This window comes from Phyllostomus hastatus, unplaced genomic scaffold (genome assembly GCF_019186645.2).
Source record: "Phyllostomus hastatus isolate PE091 unplaced genomic scaffold, TTU_PhHast_1.1 phas_scaffold_28, whole genome shotgun sequence".
Taxonomy (NCBI): domain Eukaryota; kingdom Metazoa; phylum Chordata; class Mammalia; order Chiroptera; family Phyllostomidae; genus Phyllostomus; species Phyllostomus hastatus.
Genome location: NW_025334022.1, coordinates 8,718,274 through 8,742,991, shown reverse-complemented (window position 1 = coordinate 8,742,991; position 24,718 = coordinate 8,718,274). Strand labels below are relative to the sequence as shown.

The 24,718-nt window shown below is 36.2% G+C and overlaps 1 pseudogene; it reads left to right on the top strand.

The window, feature by feature from the left end:
• Positions 1-425: 425 nt before the first annotated feature.
• Positions 426-24,718, top strand: part of LOC123805027 — a 58,445-nt pseudogene continuing 34,152 nt past the window's right edge.

Sequence of the window (24,718 nt, the reverse complement as noted above, 5' to 3'; positions counted from 1 at the left end):
AGAGGCCATGAGACATCACATAGTGTCGATTAAAACCCAAAACTACAGCTGGTCCTTTTGTCATATAACACTTCTGATAGGTAAAATGTAAGGACCACAAGCCTTGTCTATATAGAATATATTGCTATAGCAAGACTTCCACAGCATTTATTTCCTTATGTTATCTTTTTCACATGGGTAATAAGAATTCTTCCCTTCAGAAATACTTGCCAAAACTCCCACTCTTCCTATTCACATTAGTTGAATAGTTGTTCAAAACATTTGAAGTTGTTTCAAAACATTAAAATGATAATTAATCATATGCTTAAAATGATCATTGTAAGCTGTAATAATCATGTTAATACAAAACTCACAGCTACAGCCATGACAACTAGGTTCTTTAACAAAGTTACTGATATCAGCACTTATAGATGGGTCCAAGCATAATGACAATTTATGAGATGCAGGAGATTCATAGCTTATATTGGAAAATTGAGTTAAGTGACTTGATGCAAAATGATAATACTTGTTTTGCAACCAGTAACTTACATGAGAATCCAGTAAGAACAATGGAGGTGGGAACATTTGATATTGATGTAAACAGCATGGTGCTTGAACTAGTAGTGGTGGCAACAGTAGTTGCTGGAGTCAAACCTAAAAATCAAAGTATAAAACATAAAAATATGTCACACTGAAAATTACAAGACATTGTTGAAAGAAATTGGAGAAAACACAAAGAAATGAAAAGATATTCCACTTTTATGCACTGGAAGAATTAACATTGTTAAAATGTTGATATTGCTTAAAGCAATCTATAGGTTTGATGCAATCCCTACCAAAACCCCAATGGCATTTTTTACAGCAATAGAACTGAAAATTCTCAAATTTGTATAGAAACTTGTACAAAAGACCCCAAATAACCATGGAAACCCTGAGGGAAAAAAAGCAACCTAGAGGTATCACACTCCCCAGCATGGTATTGACAGAAATAGACACACAGACCAATGGGACAGAATTGAGAACCCAGAAATAAACCCACACATAAATAACCAAGTAATTTATGCCAAAGGAGCCATGAATATGCAATAGAGAAAGGAAAGTCTCTTCAATAAATGGTGTTGGGAAAACTGTACAGCCAGATTCAAAAGAATGAAACTAGACCACTATCTTAGACCATCCATAAAAATAATTTTAAAACACCATTATAACAGCATTCATTTATATGCAGAAATAAAAACAAAGCAAGAAAAATCAGCTACTCTGAAATTTAATAAATGTGATATAGTAAAAGCCTGATTAAAAAAAAAAAAAGCCCTGGCTGGCATAGCTCAGTAGATTGAGCGTGAGCTGTGAACCAAAGCATCGCAGGTTCGATTCTCAGTCAGGGCACATGCCTGGGTTGTAGGCCAGGTCCCCAGTGGGGGCCATGTGAGAGGCAACCACACATTGATTCTCCCTCTCTCTTTCTTCCTCCCATCCCCTCTCTAAAAATACATAAATAAAATCTTAAAATAAAATAAAATTAAAAAATACTTCATTATGATTTAGTACAGCAACTCCTCTACTACCATTGTAACAGAGAAATTCTACTTTGCTAAAAAATTAAACATAAGAGGAAGATCCACTTCCAGAATTGTGACATACGAATTCTTGGGGACCCACTGCCCAGTGAAACAACTGTAACTTGTAAAAAATATATTTTAAAAACATTTAAAATCTCTAGAAATTGTCCTAAATGTATGCAGCAAATGAAGCAATATTTATTCAAGAAAATCTACTAAAACTCAGTAATACCAGTGAGGGTCTATGGCATATGAACCGCAACCCAATTCCTTCTTGCTTCCATTCCCCTGCTAACTTTGATGAGCTACACATGCTCATCTGCTTACATGAAGCTATACTTCAGGCATGAGTAGCCAAGAAGGCTGGACTCCCTCTTTCCACAGCTCCCAAAGAAAGAATACAGTATTTCATTGAGAGGAGCAAGCAGCCAGCATTTTTCATCACCTCCAACACAGTTACAGGGCTGAAATTCCTTGTGAATATAGCCAAAAGTTGAGGGACTTCGTTCCTTAAGTTGGCCCCCACCTACAGGACAGAGGCTCTGTGCTAGGCCCAGCAGACTGAGAATATTGGGGTGCCATCATCCTTACCATGATTGCAATGTAGGGCTGAGGTTCCATGCCTGAAGAGATTAGCAAGAAGACCAAAGGCAAGTGTCACTGCCCAGTGCCCAAAGTACTCGTTCAAAGATTTTGCCCAGGGATAAAGGCCATCCATTAGAATGGAGTTCTCCCCAAAAGAATTGACTTTATTAAAAATAGAGTGTGAGGAAGTTCAAGTCAAAGGACTCTCTAAGAAAAAAAGCAGATTTTGGTAGCAAGCAGGAAGAGGAGGCATGTAACTTCATGAGCACCATTTATAACTAGGGAAAGAGAAAGTGGAAAATAGCCCTCCTCCTTAGATCAGAAGAATTATGTACTCATACATGTCATACCATGCATGAATCTTGAAAGTATTATGCTAAATGAAAGGAGTCAGACACAAAAGACCACCTACTGTATAATTGAATTTATATGAGAAGTCCAGAAAAAGCAAATTCATAGACAGAAAATATATTATTGTTTGTAAAGAGCAGGGAGAAGAGGAAAATGAGGAATGCTGCTAATGAAAACAGGACTTCTTTTGGGGGTGATGAAAATATCCTGGAATTACATAGTGGTGATGGTTTCATGCTCTGTGAATATATCAAAAACCACTGAATTATATACTTTAAAGGGCTGAGTTTTTAAGATATGTGAATGATACCTCAATTACCCTATTATTTTTTTAAAAACACAGATTATCTCAAAGGAAGCAGAAAAAAAACATTTGAGAAAATCCAACACTCTAGGAAGAGAAGGGAAATCCTCAACATGATAAAGGACATTTACAAAAAGCACACACAGGTAACATCAAATACTTTCCCGCTGCAATCAAGAGCAAAACAAGGATATGTGCACTTACTACTTTAATTCAACAATACATTGGAAGTTCTAGCCATGACAATTAGGCAAGAAAGCAAAATAAATGGCAACCTGATTGAAAAGGAAGGAATAAAACTATCTCTATTCACAGATATGATCATGGATATAGAAAATTCTAAGGAATCCATAAAAATGTATTAGAATAAACATATTCAACACAGTTGCAGGATACAAGATCAATTTATAAAAATATAATTCCATTCATGATTGCTCAAAAAGAATAAAATACTGAGAAACAAATCTAAAAAAAATGTAAGGCTTGTACCCAGAAAAACACAAAACAACACTGAAAGAAATGAAAGACATCCTAAATGAATGGAATACTCTGCTTTCTCTTCAGATCATATAAATCTTTCATCTTTTACTAAATGAATGGAAATACAGTCATACCTTGATACTCCTAGGTTTCACAACTCATCAAACCCTATACTCATAGCATTTTGATGAGAAAAAAAATGTTCTAGAATGAATCACCAAGTGCCAAAATACCATTGTATCTCATGTTTATGGATCCAAAAATGTAATATACTTAAGAAGATGTGGTAGATAGAAAAATGGTCCCCCAAAATGGCCACATTTGAATACCCAGAGGCTTATATATGCACATTACCTTAGTTGACAAAAGACACTTTACAGTTATGATTAAGTACCTTTTTTTCTGTAAAGATTTTTTTCTACTGGTGGGAAAAGAAGGATAAATAGAACTGTTTATCTCCACTGTATATACACATACCCACATGCATACATAAACATATACACACCAGAAGTATCCCAAACAAAAAAACAAGAATAAAAAATCAAAATACCTTCAAACTACACCAACACTTCATACTTGGACCAAAAGAACAGATCCTGAGAGGAAAAGCAAAATGCAAAATCAAATGACTAAAAAATGCTAAACAAACAGCATCATTAATGTACAAAATATATTACAGACCTGGTAACAACTGGTGTTCTCTGTGTCTGTAAGACTTTGGAACTACACAGCCAATATGTTAAGTATAGACCGTGCCAGCTTCCAAACACCAGAAAAGATTTTAGCTAGCCTCATTCTTTGAAGCCTCATTTTCCACAAGATCTGTAACATTGCCAAGGGAACTATTCAACTAACTTCTTAAAATTGTTAAACTGCCAGCATCAAGTTGACTTAATATTGCAGAAAGAAGTTCTTTGATTGATTTGGCTTCTACATGACTGGTAATTGCAAAGGTGTTAGCAGAAAGGGAAGCTTGGACTTTGAAATTTTTTAAATGAATAACTGTTTCATCATCCTTAATCATGTTTACCTCTCCAATACCAGCTATATTATTCATAGCCAGTTTTTTTATAGAACTCTGAGATTTTTGTTGTTGTTATTTTTTTTTTGTCATCAGCTGTAGCTGTTCTATGTTCTGCCTTCTTTCTGTGAGTTGCAACCTTGGCCCTTATCCAGACCTGAGCCTGAAGTTTTGCTAACTTTTCTTGATGAATGCTTTTGGTAAATCTGAAGCAGGAAGGGTCATCCAACGTGAGCACATGGCAAGACCCAAGGCTAAGTACCCAAGGAGATTCAAGATGGAGATGGAATAGGTGGAATCTACCACACTCACCTACTCCCAGGTGCCAAGTGGAATTGCAACTTAATTATAGAACAATCATCCTGAACAACCAACTGAAGACTAGCTGAAGAAGTCTCATAACCAAGGATTTAGAGAAGCCACATTGAGACTCCTTCAAATAGGTTGCTGAGAGTCAGTCACAGGCAGCATCTTACAATGGTCTGCACTAGAGTCTCTCCCAAGAGATGCAGAACCAACACACCCAAGCGGCCAGCTTTTGACGTATCAAAGATCCAATAAGCTTCACAAGCAACATATCCAAAGGGATATCTCAGTAGGCACCAAATCTCCTGAGGTGAATTCTGCTTCACATGGTCAGCAATTGCACAGCCACTCACACTCAGTGAACAAGCTTGAGTCTCACAGTCAGCTAGCCTCAGGGTCAATTCCACATATGAACAACCTAATAGCAATCAAGACTCAATTACAAGGGGAGGGCCCAAATCTACACAAGGGATGTTCCTGGAGCACCCAGCTCAGGTGATCAAGGAGACTGTGCCATTAGACCCCACAGGACACCTACTGCATAAGGCCACCCCATGAAGACTGGGAGTCATGGAAGGGCTTTCTAAGACATAGACACAAACAAAAAGAGCCAGCTAAAATGAAGAGACAAAGAAACAGGCCCCAAATAAAAGAACAAGAGAAATCTCCAGAAAAAGAGCTAAATAAAATAGAGGAAAGAAATTTATCAGCTATAGATTACTAAGTAATGGTTATAAGGATGATCAACAGCATGAAAAAGGACTTAGAAACCATAAAAAATAAGTGAAGACAATACCTGAAATAAAGACACTGGAAAGAATAAAAAATAGGCTGAATTAAGTAGAGGATCCAATTAGAGATTGGGAAGACAAGGTATGAAAAAAACACCCAAACAGAGCACTGAAATGAAAAAAAAATTAAAAATGAGGATGATTAAGGGACCTTTGAAACAACAAGAACCATAACATCCACATCATAGGGGTACCAGAAGAAGAGAGAGAGCATGGTATCGAGAATGTATTAGAAGAAATGATGACAGAAAACTTCCCTAACCTGGGAAAGGAAAAAGAAACACCAGTCCAGGAATCACTGGGAAATGCAAACAAGATAAACTGAAAGAGGCCCACACCAAGACACATCATAATTAAAATGGCAAGTATTGAAAACAAAGGGAGAAACTTAAATGCCACAGAGAAAGACAGTTAGCTACCTGCAAGGGAGCTCCCATAAACCGTCAGCTGATTCCTCAACAGAAACATTTCAGGCCAGGAGGGACTGGCATAAAATATTCAAGGTGATGAAATATGAGGAACTACAACCAAGACTACTTTACCCAGCAAGGCCATCATTTAAAATTGACAGAGAAATAAAGAGCTATCCAGACAAGAAAAAGCTAAAGGAACCAGACCAGTATTACAACAAATGTTACAGAGCTTACTTGAAGAAGGAGGAAGAAGAAGGGGAGGAGAAACAAAGAAACATAGTTAAAAGAATAAAATGGCAATAAATATGTATATAGCAATAATCATTTTAAGTGTAAATGGCTTAAATGCTCCAATCAAAAGACATAAGGTAGCTGAATCGATAACAAAAAATGACCCAAATATGCTGTCTGCAACAAACTCACCTCAGGACAAAAGATACATGCAGACTAGAAGTAAAGGTATGGAAAAAGATATTTCATACAAAAGGAAAGTAAAAGAAGGGAGGGGTAGCAACACCTATACTTGACAAAACAGACTTGAAAACAAAGGCTACATAGTAAGAGACAAAGGACACTATATAATGATAAAGAGAACAATCCAATAAGAGGATATAACCCTTTTAAATATATACACACCCAATATATATGAAGCAAATACTTAAAGCAAATTTTGATGCAACATAAAATATGTAAAGAACCTAAATATGTAAAGCATATCTTGAGGGACTTAAGGGGAGAGATTGACAGTAATACAATCATAGTAGACGATATTAACACCCCATTGACATCAATGCATAGATCTTCCAGACAGAAAATCAACAAGGAAATGGTGGCCTTATATGACACACTAGATCAGGTGGATTTAATTGATATCTTCAGAGCATTTCAGCCTACAGGAGCAGATTATACATTATTTTCAAGTGCACATAAAACATTTTCTAGGATAGACCACATGTTAGGACACAAACAAGTCTCAGGAATTTTAAGAAATTTGAAATCATATTAAGCATCTTCTCTGGCAAGAATGCTATGGAATTAGAAATGGACGCTAAATAACATGTTACTAAACAGTGAATAGGTTAACAATGAGATCAAGGAAGAAATCAAAAGATACCTTGAAACAAATGACAATGATAGCTCAATAACCCAAAATCTGTGGTACTCAGCAAAAACAGTCCTAAGTGGAAAATTCATAGCATTATAGGTCTATCTCAAGAAACAAGAAAAAGCTCAAATAAACAATCTAACTTTATCTTAAAGGAACTTGAAAAAGAACAACAAATAAAGCCCACAATGAGTAGAAAGAAGGAAATAATAAAAATCAGAGAGGAAATAAACAAAATAAGAGTTTAAAAAAGCAGTACAAAATATCAATGAAATCAAGAGCTGCTTGTTTGAAAAGATAGATAAGACTGACAAACCTTTAACCAGACTCAATAAGAAAAAAAAATGAGTGAGGACCTAAGTAAATAAAATTAGAAATAAAAGAGGAGAAATAACAACTGACACCAAAGAAATTAAAAACGTTGCAAGAAAATATTACAAATCTGTCATCAAATTGGACAATCTGGAAAAAATGGATAAATTCATAGAAACATACAATCTTCCAAAATTGAATCAGGAAGAATCAGAGAATCTGAGTAGACAGATTACACTCAGTGAAATTAAAACAATAATCAATAAATTCCCAAAAAACAAAAGTTGTGAACCAGATAGTTTTGCAAGTGAATTTACCAATCATTCAAAAAAGAACACCTATCCTTTTCAAACAATTCCAAAAATTTCAATAGAAGGGAAGACTACCAAGCTCATTTAGAAGGTCAGCATTAAACTAATTCCAAAACCAAATAAAGACACTACAAAGAAAGAAAAGGAACATGAATAGAGGACTAATGGGCACGGATAATGGGGGAGGGCTGGCTGTGGGAGTTGGGGGGACAGGGCAAGGGAGAGCAATGGGGAAGGTCTGGGACAACTATAACTGAACCAATTTTTTTTTAAGTTTTACGAGTTTATTTGAGTCAAACTGATGGCACATGCTGGGGAGCAAGACCTCAAATGCTCCGGAGAATAACAGTTTTGCGGCATCTTTTAAGTATTTGAAATTAAGGAGGGAACAAAAGGAAGATCCCAGGAAGGTGGGAGGAAGCAATGCAGAGATCAGATTACAGGATAGTTAACAAGATTAGTACTGTCTTGAAGGTTAATACCCCCTTCCAGGGCCATTGCTTCTGGTATTTCAGACGTATGTTAACCTAGATGCACAGCAACAGTGGACAGGCCTTACTTAGGGCAAAGAAACCTTTTACTAAAGAACTTATATGACTGGGGCTTGACTACCCACCATGATCTGCCCAGTTAGGAATTTATGATCCAATCACCCTGTGAGGTTACTTTCCATAGAACCTTCTTTTTTTCTTTACCTTTTTAATATATTTTATTGACTATGTTATTACAAGTATCCCAATTTCCCCTTCTTTGCCGTCCTCTGCTTGGTACCCTCATTCCCTCCAGTAGTCCTCCCCCTTAGTTCATGTGCATGCATCATGCATATAAGTTTTTGGCTTCTCCCTTTCCTATACTGTTCTTAACTTCCCACTGTCTATTTTGTACCTACCAATTTGTGCTTCTTAAATCCCGCACCCTTTCTTTCATTTTCCCTTTTCCCCTCTCAGCTGATAACCCTCCATGTGACCTCCATATCCATGATTCTGTTCCTGTCTGGTTGTTTGTTTAGTTTGTTTTTTTAGGCTGAACCAAAATTTTAAAAAATCAGAAAAAAGTATAGGCCAATATCCTAAAATCCTCAACAAAATGTGAACAAACCAGATCCAGCAATACATTAAACAGATCATACACCATGATCAAGTGGGATTAATTCCAGGGATGAAAGGTTGGCACAATACTGGAAAATCATAAATCTGATATACCAAATAAACAAAATGAAGGATAAAAATGATCATATCAATAGATGCAGAAAAACCATTTGATAACACCCAGAACTCATTTATGATAAAAACTCTCGGCAAAGTGAGAAGAGAGGGAACACACATCAACCTAATATAGACCATATATGACAAACCCACAGCCAATATCATGCTCAATGGGCAAAAACTACAAATGTTTCACTTGAGATTGGGAACAAGACAGGGATGTCTGCTTTCACCACTCTTATTCAACACAGTACTGGAAGTCCTAGCCACAGTAATCAGACAAGAGGAAGAAATAAAAGACATCCAAATTTGTTGCTTCCAACACTTGGCTATTGTAAATTGTGCTGCTATGAACATTGGGGTGCATAGGTTCTTTTGGATTGGTGTTTCAGGGCTCTTAGGGTATAATCCCAGCAGTGGAATTGCTGGCTCAAAAGGCAGTTCCATGTTTAACTTTCTGAGGAAATTCCATACTGTTTTCCACACTGGCTGTACCAGTCTGCATTCCCACCAACAGTGCACTAGGGTTCCCTTTTTTCCTCATCCTCTCCAACACTTGTTTGTTGACTTGTTTATGTTGGCCATTCTGATTGGTGTGAGGTGATATCTTATTGTGGTTTTAATTTGCATCTCTCTGATGGCTAGTGATGCTGAGCATCTTTTCATATGTCTCTGGGCCCTCTGTATGTCCTCCTTGGAGAAGTGTGTGTTCAAGTCCTTTGCCCATTTTTTAATTGGGTTGCTTGTCTTCTTAGAGTGGAATCATGTGAGTTCTTTACATATTTTGGAGATTAAACCCTTGTCTGAGGTATCATTGGCAAATATGTTTTCCCATACAGTTGGTTCTCTTTTTATTTTAATACTGTTTTCTTTAGCTGTGCAGAAGCTTTTTATTTTAATGAGATCCCATTTGTTTATTCTTTCCTTTATGTCCCTTGCTCTAGAGGCCATATCAGTGAAAATGTTGCTGCGTAACAAACACCATATGATCTCACCTTTAACAGGAACCTAATCACCAAAACAAGCAAAACATAACCAAACACACTGAAATAGAGAACAGGCTGACAGTGACCAGAGGGGAGAGGGGAAGGAATTTCAGGGGAAAAGGTGAAGGGTTTACAGGAACAAGTATAAAGGACACATGGACAAAAACAAGGGAGGGGGGTGGAAATGGGAGGGAGGTGGGGAGGGCTGGGGGGTTGGGCTGGGATGGGAATAAAAGCCAGAAAACTGTACTTGAACAACAATTAAAATTTTTAAAAAATTTAAAAAGACATCCAAATTGGAAAGGAAGAAGTAAAACTGTCATTGTTTTCGGATGGCATGATACTGTACATAGAGAACCCTAAAGATACCACCAAAAAACTACTAGAACTGAAAAATGGATCCAGTAAAGAGTAGGATACAGAATAAATATACAGAAATTGGTTTTATTTTTATACACCAATAATGGACAACATAAAGGGAAACTAGGAAAACAATCTCATTTACAATTTCTTCAAAAAGGAAGTAATACCTAGGAAATAACTGAACCAAGGATGTAAAAGACCTGTACTTGGAAAATTGTAAGACCTTTAAGAAACAAATTAAAGAAGATACAAATAAGTGGAAGCATATACCGTGTACATGCACAGGAAATATTAACATCGTTAAAACGCCTACACTATCCAAAACATCTAGATTCAATGCAGTTCCTATCAAATACCAATGGTGTATTTTACGGAAGTAAAATATTCCAAAAATTTATATGGAACCACAAAAGATCTTTTGTGGTGTGGTATAGCCACACCATCTTGAGAAAGAAAAACAAAGTTGGAGGTATCACACTGCGTTATATCAAACTATACTACAAGGCCGTAGTTATCAAAATAGCATGGTAGTGGCAAGGGAGCAGCAGAGAGGAAAGCTACCTGACCCCTTCCTTCTCTGCTCTCCCTAGAGTTGCCATCCCCCCATGGCTGCACAGTCTTATGACCCAGCAGATTCTTCTCAGAGGCCTGGCCAGAGAGAGGACACATGCACCAAGCACGGGAGCAGCAGGCAGGCACAATACCCATGGCCTAGGCAGGTATCTGGACAGTGGCCTGGGCAGTTACTGAGATGTTGGCACACCTAGGCCCATGCCCTCTCCCCCAGCTGCGTGGAGTGGCAGCCGACCTCCTAGGCAGGCTGGGGTTAAGCCTGGTGTCAGTTCATGGGGTAAGAGGGAGGGACTGTGCCTGGAGGCTGGCTAGCCACAGCATGGCTTGTGCACCAGGCACCTGGTGCACTGATGCTTAAGTGTGTTGTGGTCAGTGACTGAACGGTGAGCAAGATGTGCCTACTCACGAGCTATGCCAATGACTCATTCCTGGAGGAGTATGTATTCAGCGTTAGACCACTACACAGTCAGGTCGCCCTAGGTGGCAAGCAGTACTTCCTGGGACTCTATGACACAGCCAGACAGGAAGCCTATGATTGTCTGGGGCCCTTATCTAATAAGTGATGCCTTCCTTATACGTTTCTCTGTGGTAAATCCAGCCTCAATTATGAAAGAGGAGAGGATACCAGAACTTAAGGAAAGTGCACCAAATATACCCTTTTTATTAATAGGAACTCATCTCCAAGGTGATCCTAAAACTTGAGCAAGAATGAGTGACAGGAAAGAAAAACCTGTATGTGTGGAACAAGGACAGAAACTAGCAAAAGAGACAGGAGCACGCTGCTGTGTGGATGGTCAGCTTGAAGACTATTTTTGTGAGGCTATCATAGCTATTTTAACTCCAAAGAAACACACAGTAAAAATAAAAGAATCAAGTATAAACTGTTGTTGATTATGTGAGAAACATCTTCAGTGGCCAAGGAAACTGCCCATTTCTCTCTAAGAAATCATATGAAGTGCTAAAGCTATACTCAGACCTCTTATAAATACTGAATACTGAAGCAGTTTAAAATTTGAAAGGAAAAAAAATCCTGCCCTCAGAATTCTATAAAACTCATTAAGAATGATTCTTAAAGATCCAAGAAGCAGCAAACAGCACCCAAAGCCACAATCTATTATGAATACTTTATTTCAGCTAGAAGGTACAATATCTTAGTGGTTTCAGTTTAAAAAGATACAATCATGTCATATAACTACACTAAAATGGTGCTGTAAATGGAAATGCCTCGCTTAGATCATATACATTTCAGCAGTCTTCATGGAATCTGCACAAAATAAAACGTCCTTTGTTATAATTTATTGTTCTTGTATGTAAATCACTTTCAATTCCAGTACATTGACAGTGGTGAAATAACAAGGCCAGCCACATAGCCAAAGGTCATTCCAAGTGTACAAAAGATGGGAGGGCCATACCAGAGGAGAGCATGTATGAAATCAAAAGAGAAAAAGTGCTTTATTATTAATTGAACACAAGTTAAGTGTAACCTAAATATTTTTATATTAAAGCTTAATGTGTTTTCTTAAAGAATGCCAAATTGTTATAAGGTCAGAACTGCATTTATCATTAACACTAAAAATGTACATGTTTATTTAATATGCATTCAACTGTAATAAGGCTTCTGGCAACTGCAAATTTAGTTTGATGCTCCCCAAACAGCATGAGAAACATGCTAAAATTACAAATTAAAAATCTGGGTCAGACTTTGCCATAATCTTGGACTCAATTTAGCTCTCTAAAGTTGGTAATTCTGTTTTTGAATTTCCACATTGGCTTGTATATCAAATGAAATGATAAGTGTGTATGATAATCAAACCACAAGAAACTTTAAATTGTATTAAAGAGAAAAGACCTAGAATTCAAGCATGTTACATGGAATTTATAACAAAGCAGTTGTTTCCTTGGCTGGTGTGATTCAGTGGATTGAGCTCCAGCCTGCAAATTGAAGGGTTACTGGTTCAATTCCTGGTCAGGGCACATGCCTAGGTTGCAGGCCAGGTCCCCACTTGGGGGTATACAAGAGGCAACCGATGTTTTTCTCTCACACTTTGATGTTTCTCCTCCTCTCTTCCTCCCTCCCTTCCCCTCTTTCTGAAAATAAATAAATAAATAAATAAGATGGAGACAACTGTACTTGAACAACAATAAAAAACAGAAAACTATACTTAACAACAATTAAAATAAAAACATAAAAGTGAATAAATAAACAATTGCTTCCATTATAAAACTGATGTCACCTTTCAGATGCAGACACTGGAACCATAGCACAAGTTACAGAACTACAATGTCTATCAAAAATCTACAGTTTAAGTTAAATAAAATACTGGCTTCCAGATACCCATTTTTTTTCATCCAGAGTGTAATATTTCACAATATTACACCAAGCCAGAGGTAAATAATATTGATTTATTTCATCCATAAGCAATGCATGTTGGCCCTTAAGTGAAAGGTCCTGTTTTTGTTTTTGTTAAAAAAAATCTTGTTCATGTTATCTGTGAAGTTTTAGTAAACTTTAACCATTTCTAACCTTTTTCTGGGTGAACAAGCCATTGAACTATGTTGTAGATAAACCATCTTAATTATCTGTTATCTAATTAAGCTTCCTTGTTTGGTCTGCTGTGGATCTGCCTTATTCCAAATGCCATGCAACAGACAATAATGTTAGACAAAGTTTCGGTGTGAACAAACCATTGTAGTTCAGAGAGAAGCATAATCTAATCCATATATTTCCCTCTTTCTGGCCTTTTCTACATTTAAAAATGCTGTTGCCAAAATTATGATTTTATGTCTTTGTTGTTATGTCATTATGTATTGATTTCCATGACTTCAGCTTATAGTTATGCCTGTTGTACAGACTGGGTAATAGAATGTGTTAGAGTGAACTGGGACATGGACTTAAGCCATCACCTATGCTGAAATAAAGAAGGTATACATCACTAGTTAAATACCTGACCACGAGATTCCCCATATCAGAAGCAACTGAGGCACAGCCACTGGCATCCTGCTGGAAACCAGTTGAATCCTCACTGCCCACTCCCTTCTCCGAATTTTCTATAGAATCAGCCCTCCCTGATCAGATACCCAGGACACCTGGAGCAGATCAGCAGGGTGATTCACCCTCCCCCAAGGGTCTGCTACACACCTTAAAAGCCCTGCCACCCTCTCCTTTTGGGCTGTCCTCGGTTTGGACCCCACCTGCCTGATCGCAGTGTCCCACCTAGAATAAAAGCCCTTAATTGTACTTTTCTGGTTCCAGGTCCTTTCTTAGCCATCTAGCTACCTAACAAAACACTAAACCTTTATACTTGAAAATGACAGCCTTAAATAGTTAACAAATCTAGAGTGGACTGTTTGTATGTGAGCTTTGTAGAAAGTTTTTAAATCATAAGCACCATCTTCCCCATTGAAGAGTGGACAGTCTACCAGGTAACAGCCAGTGGTTTTCTCTCTGAACTGGACAGTGGATGTGTTCTTTCTCCCAAGAAGTGGTGGTTCACAATTTATTACCATGGCCTTTTATACGTTCAAATGGAATCTTATATAATGTTCTCATTTAATGTTGGTCTGCTATTTTTAGATAGAATTAAAAGGAATTGTATATGTCAATTAATATATTAGCTAAATTGTCTAACACATGATATAAAAGAATTAATACATAAACTATTATACATTTCCAATGTGTCCTTGGGAATTTGATGGGAATTTATTTTTTCTCAAATTCACATCTCTGAAACTCTCCACACTTGGTTTTACTAGCCAATGAAACTGAAAATCTACAATTTGTGCTACCCTAAGAGAAATGGACTAGAAATCTAGAAATACAGCTCTGGTGTCACTAGTTTCATGAATGGGCCTGTTTCCTCATTTATAAATATGTAAGATAGAACAGCTGATTTCCAATATGACTCCCATTTATCAACTCTTGTGACTCTCTTCTTTTTCACAATGCTCACAGGTGGACATTACCCTTTCAGGTTCACATTCTTCAGATGATAAAAATCCTGTAAATATATTATTAGAACTCTAAGGCAGATGATTGGATCATCCGAACTTGACTTGCCTTAGGTGCTTTGTTGACCTTGACAGGGTTTGGAGTTTCCCATTGCTTACTAAGAGCCTTTTCATTGCTTTGGCTCTTTAGTATTTATTTTTGCAAAATCCTTCCTGCCACTTTAACTAAAAACCAAAGATTTGTTTTCTATTCATATGCAGATTGTAGAAACTGCCTTATTTTCAGAAACATGTCTTCATTAAAGACTTATGTCTCAAAAGAAACTCAGACTAGTCACTGGAACACCTAGTCTAACGTAGTGAAATATCTGGAAAAGAATATACTTGAAAAATATCTTATTGATGTGAATTTTGCTAGTGAGTATACATACACTGCTTTAAATAAGGTCATACATGAATAAACTTAAACTTATAGTTAATATTTTAATATATAATCAGTTCTGAAGTTCTTAAAAGTAATTTTAGAGGTTCCCTGGAATCTTACTTAATACTTTGCTAACTTATACCCACATTCTATTGCTAAAGGTACATTTTAGGTTGGCCCATTTTGAATTATTGTATTTCCAATAAGTAGAAACAGAATTATAGTTTTATTGTAAATTATCTTAGTAACTTCAGACATTACTTACATTTGAATTTTAATTATTAATTTCTAAGTACTAAATTAAAAGTGTCCCATCTTAATACATGAGGTTACAAGTAAAATAACATGCATAGTTTAAAAAACAGACAGATAGTTCAATAGGATATAATAGACAGCCCAGAAATAAGCCCACACCATTATAGTCAATTAATATTTCACAAAGGAGGCAAAAACATACAACGTAGTAAAGATAGTCTCTTCAATAAATGGTGCTGAGAAAATTGGACAGATACATGCAAAACAAATGAAACTAGACCACCTTCTTATACCACACACAAGAAATACTTAAAATGGGTTAAAGACTTAAATGTTAGACTCAAAACTATAAAAATCCTAGAAGAAAACATAGGCAATAATATCTCACACATTGCTTGTAGCAATATTATTTCTCACATATCTCCCCAGGGAAAGAGAACAAAATAAAAATTTTAAAATTGGGACTACAGCAAACTAAAAAATTTTTGCACAGCAAAGGAAACCATCAACAAAATGTAAAGACAATCCATTTAAATGGGAGAATATATTCAACAATGATACATCTAATCAAAGGTTAATATCCAAACTTTATAAAGTACTTAAAAAAATCAACACCACAGAAAACAATCTAGTGAAATATGGACAAAGAGCCCTGGCTGGTGTGGTTCAGTGGACTGAGCACTGGCCTGAGAATGAAAGGGTTGCTTGTTTGATTACCAGTCAGGGCATATGCCTGGGTTGCAGGCCAGGTCCCCAGTAGGGGGCATACAAGAGGCAACCACACATTGATGTTTCTCTCCCTCTCTTTTCCCCTCACTTCCTCTCTGTCTAAAAATAAATAAATAAAACCTTTAAAAATATATGGACAAAGTACCTGGACAGACACTTCCCCAAAGAGGGCATACAGATGGCCAACAGACATATGAAAAGATGCTCAATATCACTAATCATCAGAGAAGTGCAAATTAAAACCACAATATCACCTCATACCTACCAGAATGGCTATCATCAATAAATAAACAAACATGTGCTGGTGCGGATGTGGAGAAAAGGGGATACTTTTACACTGTTGGTGGGAATGCAGACTGATGCAGCCACTGTGAAATGCAGTATGGAGTTTCCTCAAAAAAATTAAAACTGAACTGCCTTATGACCCAGTGATTCAATTTCTGAGAATATATCTAAAAAAACCCCGATACACTAATTCAAAATAACATAAGCAACCCATGTTCATTGCAGCATTATCTACAATAGTCAAGATTCGGAAGCAGTCCAAGTGTCCATCTATAGATGAGAGGATGAAAAAACTGTGGTAAATCTACACAATGGAATACTACTCAGCCATAAAAGGAAGGAAATCGTACCTTTTGTAACAGCATGGATGTACTTGGAGAGCATTATTCTAAGTGAAATACACCGGTCAGAGAAAAACAAGTACTATAGGATTTCACTCACCCATATGTGGAATCTAATGAACAAAATGAAGTAACAAGCAAAATAGAGACAGACTCATAGAAGGAAAGCAGGCTGACAGCTGTCAGAGGGGCAAGGCTGGGGGTGGAGGGATAAGAAAAAAAGAGAAAAAAACTCATGGGCACAGAAAACAGTGTGGTGATTGCTGGTGAGGTGGGGGTGATAGAGGAAAAATGGTGTTGGACAAAGACACGACTTGTGGTGGTGAACACACGATACAGTGTACAGATTAAATCTTGTTAAATTGTGACCTGAAACCTGGATAATTTCGTTAACCAGTGTCACCCCAATAAATTTAATAAAAAGGGAAAAAAACAGCCAAGGTTAAGTACCTTGAGATAGGGAGATTATGCTGTATTATCCAGGTAAATGAAACCTAGTGACATGAATCCTTAAAAGCAAAGATCTTTTCCACGCTGTGGTCAGATGTGAATACCAAAAACTGGTAGAAAAATGCAACATCGCTAGTACAAATGGCCATCTAACAGGTGAAAACATACTCAATGTAATTTCATTCGTAGGTGGGATATAAAACTGAAAGCAACAAATGAACAAATAAGAAAAACAAACAAAAACTCATAGGCACAGAAAACAGTATGGTAGTTACCAGACAGAAGGGGTTGGGGGGTAAGCAGAGATTTAAGGGGGCAAATATCTGGTGATGAAAGTTTTGGCTTTGAGTGGTGGTCACACAATTGCAATATACAGGTGATGTATCATAGAATTATATACTTGAAACCTACATAATTGTATTAACTAATGTCACCCCAGTAAATTTAATTGAATAAAAAAACACAGTGAGATACCCCTTCATAGTAAGTAGCATGGCTATAATTAAACAAAAAGAAAGATATCAATTATTGGTGAGGATGTGAAAAAACTGGAAACTCATATGATGCTGATGGAAGTATAAAGTAGTGTATGTAACCTCTTTGGAAAACTTTCTGGCATCTCCTCGAAGTGTTACACATAGAGTTAACATATGAGCCAGTAATTCCCTCCTAGGCATCTACACAAGAGAAATAAAAACATATATCCACATATGAATGTGTACAGGAATGATCACAGCAACATTATTCATAACAACCAAAAGGTGGAAACAACCCAACTGAACATCCAGTGATGAATGGATGAACACCCATACAATGGAATTTTACCTGGCCATAACAAGTACTTAGAAAACAAGTACTGATACAGGTTAAAACATGGACAAGTCTTGAAAACATAATGCTAAGTATAAGAAGCTAATCGTAGCCCTGGCTGGTGTGGCTCAGTGGATTGAGCACCGGCCTGAGAACCAAAGGGCTGTCAGTTCGATTCCCAGTCAGGGCACTTGCCTGGGTTGTGGGCCAGGTCCCCAGTATGGGGCACACCAGAGGCAACCACACATTGATGTTTCTCTCCCTCTCTTTCTCCTTCCCTTCCCTTCTCTCTAAAAATAAATAAATAAAATCTTTAAAAAAAAAGAAGTTAATCACAAAGTACCACACATTATATGATTCCACTTAAATCAAATGTCCAGAATAGGGAACTACATAGAGCCAGAAAGCAGATTAGTGGTCACCAGGGATGGTGGATAGGCAGTAACTGCTAACAAGTACAGAATTTCTTTGGAGGTTGTGTTGAAATGTTCTAAAATTAACTGTGGTAATGGCTATATAACTCTGTGAATGTACTAAAAACCAATTGTACACTTAAAATGGGTAAATTGTATGGTATGTTAATCATAATAATAAAACTGAGAAAGTCTGGAATAAAGTTTCAGAAAACAAGTGTTCTGCCTTTTGCTTTAAAATTTAAAATAAAAGTTAGCCCTGGCTGGTGTAGCTCAGTGGATTGAGCGCGGGCTGGGAACCAAAGTGTCCCAGGTTCGATTCCCAGCCAGGGTACATTCCTGGGTTGCAGGCCATAACCCCCAGCAACCGCACATTGATGTTTCTCTCTCTCTCTCTCTCTCTCTCTCTCTCTCTCTCTCTCTCTCTCCCCCTCCCTTCCCTCTCTATAAATAAATAAAATCTTTAAAAAAAATAAAAAAAAGCTATAAAAGAAATAAAGCTGGAAAAATTAAGTATAATATATTAATTTATTAGTTGAAAACAAAGTTCATCTTTTCATTCTTACTGTAGATTATTGTACATGATACATGATAGTAAGTGCTCAGTAAATGTTTCTGCTGAATTGTACCAATTTTTTCCAGATGCCAACACATAATTACAGATGATCCATTTACTCTTCTAAAGGAAAAACTGCTTAATAAGTAACTGCATTTGAATCTATTGCTGCCTGCATCCAATTGTTGAACAGCTGATGGCAATATATGACATATGACTCTCCTACCCAAAACATCTAGGGCCACTGGGTGAAGGTGATACAAAGGAGATGCTGGGAAGGAAATGGGAACACCACCACACATTTCAATTATTTAAAATGTGTATTTGGACAATTCCTATATTTCATTTAGAAGAAGCACTACATGTATACTTTTAAAGAAATAAATAATTTTATAGAAAAGGTGTTTTAATATTTATAATTCATTATACTCAGAGAAGCTAAATTTTTAATGGCTACTTTCATTTCTTCATTCAAAATTGTTTGTTCATGTCACCTTCCCATTTTCTCACTGGAGTACAATATTCTTATTATGATCTTAATAAATGTTTATATCAAGGTTATTTAGTTAAATGTTGCAAAAATTTCCAAAGCTGTTTTTCATCCTTTAATTTTTTATTGTTCATGTGGTCAAATCTATCCATCACTTTTTCCTTTATGGTTTATGTCTCCATATAATGTTTCAAAAAGCTTTCCTCTTAAAAAAACAAAATGTGTTCAACCTCATTTTTAGAAGAAAATTACATATTGTAACTAAATTGAGAACAACTTCACCTAACAGATGGGAAGAAATAAAAAGTAACACACCCTGCCTGTTAAGAACATTGTGAAGAAGCAGGCAGCCTTCAAGCTTCCTAATGGGAGTATAAAATTACCGTATAATCCCAATTGAAAACAGGTGGAGAATGTTTTTAAAATTACAAATGCATATCTTTTAAACTAGCAATACTTCTGGAAATTTATTTACAAAGATGTAATTGTACACTTGTAAATTGACAAGTAAATGATATCCAGGGCATTACTTTTTGTATTAGCAAAAGAAGAAACAACCCAAATGCCCATCAGCAAGGAACTAGATAAATAAATTATAATAAACCAGACCATGGAATTCTATGATGCTGTTAAAATTACCGGAGAAACTCTCTATATACTGATTCATGTGAAAAAGATCTCTAAAATGCTTAAAATAATTGTATAAAGTTTAAAAAGCAAGGTTTAGGATAGTGGTTAGATTGTACCACTAGATATATATTAGATATATATATTGTTAGATATATATATATAATATATATATAATATATATATAAAATAAAGGTAGAGGGCTAAGAATTTTTATTTGCTAGCAAATCCATGAAGAAATTCTGGAAGGATATGTACAATTACTGTGGTTAGCTGAATAGAGGAGGTGAGGGAGGGATGTGAATAATACAGGGTAGATGGGCAAGAGTATACTTATTTATACCATTTATAGTTTTATTTTAAACCATTTGACTCACTGTATTATATATTTTTAAATTATATGCAAACAAATAGTCCTCTCCCCAACCCAAGAAATATTTACATTTTCATATTCAGCCACGCTTTTTAAATGTTTATGGTTTCATTTTCTACCTTTAATTCACCTAGTATAGATTATGATTAATCTTTTTAGGCAGAAATTAATCCCCTTCACCCAAAATCACCCAAATGGCCAGCTATTGCAATTAGTTCATCACTCCACCCTCTCCCAAACCGATTTGAAATCTTATCTTCATAAACTCAGATTTGTTTCTGTACTTTAATTTTTTTCAGTTTTTTTCTCTCTCTGTTTCATGAGAGTTTCAATTACTGTGCCACTAGTATTCATTTATTTTTATATTACATAATATTTTAAACTTACAGAAGAGAATAAACTTATAATACATTTTCATATATTTTCCTACAAGCACTCCATCATTGCTTTTTTTTAAAAAAACAAGAGATAACTTAGTTTTATGCATTTATTCATTAGAATCATGTCAAGTCCTTTTCTCTTTTCCTTTTCGCAAAGATTCCCAATGTGGTTTTACAAAAATTATATTAAATGTATAGATTAATTTGGGGATAAATGAAAATTTGTACACTATTGAGTCTGTGTATTCAGTGGTCTCTTCATTTACTCATGTCTTCTTTATACATTTCTCAGTAAAATTTTGAGGTTATCTTCATAAAAGTACAGGTCATGTGTATTTTTAAAGTTCATTCCAAGGCATTTTATACTTTCAGTTGAAATTGTTAATGGGACCTTTCTCCATTATATTTCCCAATTAGTACTGTTTAAACATGGGAAAACTATAGATTTTTGTTTTATTTATTTTGTCTCTGGCCATACTACTGAAACCTCTTCACTAGTGCTAATTAAATCTGCACTTGATTTATGCCTGTATTTTTAAATTCTCAAGTACTGGCATAATTTCAGGGGCCTGACCTTAAATAACAGAGGTAACCAGGGAAGCAAATACCATTTAATATGATTTGTTTTTAAGTTAAAGGAATCTTGCACTTAAATAAGCAACTATTCAAGAGACAGTTTCATTTCCCTAATCACAGGAATAGAGCAGGGTTTTTCAACATGGCACTACTGACATTTTGAGCCAAATAATTCTTTGTTGTGAAGGACTATCCTATGCTGGGATATAAGAAATGTATATTTGGTGTTTGTTCCCTTTCCTGTACAGAGATCCTAAAACCCTTGTAATTTCCAAAGTGATAAGAGTTATAGGAGCATCTTTATGTTGTAACATAGTTCCTAGAGCAATAAGAGAGAACAGAGTCTCTTCAGTTATTTGTAACAAGCCCTTTTCAACCACTCGTAGTATATGTTAATGAGGTAAACCTTAGAAAGCCCTTAAGAATGAGGTGTTGGGCAGAGCAGGGGAGAGCAATGGGGAAAATGTGGGACAACTATAACTAAACAATAAAAAAATAAAACTCAGCCAGCACAAAGCATTAGAAACACTCACAGTGTTATGAATACAGAACAACAGATACCACAAAGGGTGATATCCTCAATCTTAGTTGTTAAACCCATTTAAAAAATGAGGTGCTAGTACCAAAGGAACCAACCAAGTGATTAGAGGGTTGAAATTTTAGCCCCACTCCTTTACCTCCAGGGAGGGAAGAAGAGCTATAGAAAAATTACATCACCGGGGGCCAAGATCTAATCAACCATGCCTACATAATGACATCTCCATCAAAACCATAAATAAAGAGTTTTGGAGAGCTTTTGAGTGGTGAACACAAGGAGGTACTAAAAGGGTGAGGCACCTGGAGAGTACATGGAAGATTTGGGCTGTTCTCCCATACCTTACCCTATGCATTGCTGCTGTTTGGCTGTTCCTAAGTTGTATCATTTATAACAAATGAGTAATTGTAAGTAAAGTGTTTTTCCAGAGTTGTGATCTGTTCTAGCAAATTATCCAACCAAGGGAGGGGGTCATGGGAACTTCCTGATGTATAGCCAGTTGGTCAAAAGTACAGGCAATTGGTATCTGAAACGGGAAACAAGCTTAGGTGAATAAGACTTTAACATGTAAGGGCTACACTAACTCCAGGTAATGATCATCATAACTGAACCATAAGACATCTAGTTAGTGTTGGGAGAGTTGAAGACTTGGGTGAAATGAGAATAACATACAATTCATAGCTAAATAACAGGATATCCATTTGGTGCCAGGAGTGTTATATGTGGAGGACAAAAAGTTTTCTTTATGTGCACTATAGGATATTTAGCAGTATACCTGGGATCTACCCACTAGATGCCAGTAACACCTCTCCAGTATTGAAAACTAAAAATGTCTCCAGAGATTGCCAAATATTCCTTGAGAGAGGGGGCAAATCACCTCCAGTTGACACCCACTAAAGTAGAAAAAGGGTTCAATATCATAATTTCTTCCATCTAGTGCTATAAAGATAACAAGATCAGATGTAATTCCTTGATGTTTAAGAACAGAAGAAAACGTTGACTATAGTAACAAATCGTTGACCATAGAAAATATGCAAGAATTTTTTAAAAGAATGAGAGAAGGTAGAATTAAACTACAAAATAGCAGGGCATGCTATAATAACTAAAGTGGTGATAGCAAAACAAGAAAAGAGAGATAAATAGAACAGAATAGGAAGTCCAGAAGCACAGCAAGCATATACAATAATTTGGTATATGAGGAAGGCAGCATCTCAAATCAACAGGGGAAGAATGGATGGCTATTTAATGAAATACAAAGGTTTAATTCATTAATCATTTAGAAAAAATAAGATTCCTAAATATATAAACCATAAAATAACAAAAAGTTAAGACTCTTGAGATGGAAAAGGCCTATATAAATAAGTCCAAGAGAAACTCAGAAGAATAAGAGATTTGACAATATAAAACTTAAAACCTTAATGACTTCCAACTCCTGGAAATAGAGTATATTTACTTTTCCCCTATTCCTCCTGCTAAATACAACTAAAACCCCTAGGCATTATATGTAAAACAAACATAAGAAGATCCTGGAAAGTGGACAGAAGGCGGCAAAGCAGCTAGGGATCCTAAGACTGAAAGAACAATATGGTGGTAAGTTCCATAGGTTTTGTTTTTGCCTCGTATTTCCCAAGATTGGAGTTGAATGGGCTGGCATCCCAGGAACACCAATGAATACAGTCCAAAAGCAAAACAAAACAAACAAAAACACCCCCCCCCCCAAAAAAAAATCCTGCTCTGTAGAAAAAAGACAAGGAACAGGGAAGGCTAACAAGAAAGAACACTTTGAGACAATAATCACTGTACTACAACCAAACACTCCTACCTATACCATCAAACCCTAAACAAGGAGCCTAGACTTCTACCCTTGTGAAGCTGTGATGAGGTATCCCAATACCCAGGTCTGGGTGATGTTAGAGAAGGTCAAGTAGGTAGCCAGGTTTTCATCCTTGCCAGTTAATGAAATCTATCTCACAGTGTCAGTGAAAACCATATCAGAATCGGAAACTCCCGCCCTGACTTGGAAGTAACTAGAAAACCCTCAACTTAAGTAGCAATGGGATATATGTGAGGAAAATGAAGTTTTACTCCAACATTGAAGTTGTGAACCAGCACCTCTTCTTCCCCTACCAGAGCAATGTCAAATAAAGCCGGCTAAAGAAAAAGGTTGAAATTGGATTCAGAATCTTATAACATAATATCAAAATGCTCAGGTTTCAATTAAAAATCATGCATCCCACCAGAACCATAAAGATCTAAAAATAAATGAAAAAGGAAAATACCAAGATGACAGAAACATTAGAATTATATGTCAAAGACTTTTAAAGCACCCATGATAAAAATGCATCAACAAACTATTACAAACACACTTGAAACACATGAAAAAATAGCCTCAGCCAAAAAAAAAAAAAAGAAGAAGAAAACATCGGCAGAGAAACAGAAGATATGAAGAAGAATCAAATGGAAACTTGAGAACTGCAAAGTACCACAATCAAAATGTAAAGCTAGTTAAAGGACCCAGCAGAACACAGGGGGTAGAAATAAGAATCAACAAATTGAATGATATAATAATAGAAATCCAAACCAAGATACATAATAATTAAACTTAAGAACATTACACAAAGAAAAAATCTTGAAAAACTGAAAGAGAAAAAGGCATGTAACCTATATGGGGAAAAAATATTTGAATGGAAGATTTATCAGCAGCAATGATGGAGGCAAGAAAGAAGGAGCACAACATTTTTCAAGTGCTGAAAGAAAAGAACTGCCAACCTAGAATCTTATACTTAGCAAAAAACATCATCTAGGAATGAAGAAGAAACCAAGACATTCAGAAGAAAACCCAGAATTTGCTGTCAGTAGACCATCCTAAAATATACCTA